This window comes from Belonocnema kinseyi, chromosome 9 (genome assembly GCF_010883055.1).
Source record: "Belonocnema kinseyi isolate 2016_QV_RU_SX_M_011 chromosome 9, B_treatae_v1, whole genome shotgun sequence".
Classification (NCBI taxonomy): Eukaryota; Metazoa; Arthropoda; class Insecta; order Hymenoptera; family Cynipidae; genus Belonocnema; species Belonocnema kinseyi.
In genome coordinates this window covers 16,884,107-16,885,074 of record NC_046665.1, presented here as the reverse complement: position 1 = coordinate 16,885,074, position 968 = coordinate 16,884,107, and positions in this window count along the sequence as shown.

Genomic DNA, 968 nt, shown 5'->3' with positions numbered 1-968 from the left:
CCCGCAGCGCCCCATATATGACCCAAAAATAAAAAACTACATTTTTACGCTCATTATTGCTACTTTTTAGCAAATATCCGTCGTCTTTTTCATACAAATAATTACACAGGCCCACAAAAAAAAGTTCTTTGCACGAGACAAGTGACTAGGCTATCCTTATGGATTTTGAGCCGCTGAATCCGAATATGGCCTCAGAATTTCTTCTACACGTCTCAGTTTCCTCCTAGATGCAAAAAGTAGGGAAAAATTTAGAGATTTCTGTTCACACGGGCCATATAAAAATTTGCCTGCACGAGACAAGTGACTAGGCTACCCTTATGGATTTTGAGCTGCTGAATTCAAATCTGGCTTTAGAATCTACCTTACGCCTCTCAGTTTTCCCCTAGCTTATGTAATTCTAGGGAAATTGAAGGGCTTTCTCAGATTATATAGATTTACAAGAGAAAAAATAATAGAAGCCCAATATCCTTTACAGTTTTGCGTGCGAAACCAGTCACTCGTCCCGTGCAGACCACTATTTTTTGGTGGGCCTATGTGACCAGGAATTCCCTAGGCTTTTCCTTACACTTTGCATCTAGAGAAAAATTGGAATAAACCCGAAAAATGTGGGGTCCATATTCAGATTGAGCACGCAAACCTGCAAAGGATATGGCATTTTTTTTTCTCGTACAAATCTATATTGGGATCTGAAATACTTGAATACGCCACCTGGTGGCTGATTCGGAAAGCCCTAACCGTAGGTAAATTTTGACGATAAGTATACGCGAATATACGAAAATAATTTTTCTAAAGGATTTACGGTGTTTTTTACAGCAAAACAGGGATAAAAATAAAAAAGCGATAAATAGAAAGTTCCAAATAAAACAAATAAAACTTTACGAATGGAGTTTTGACCACGAAAATCGAAGAGCAAAGTATTTTGTTGTGTGTTTGGTTGCTCTTCTACTGCTCGAAAGCAAGAAACTGTT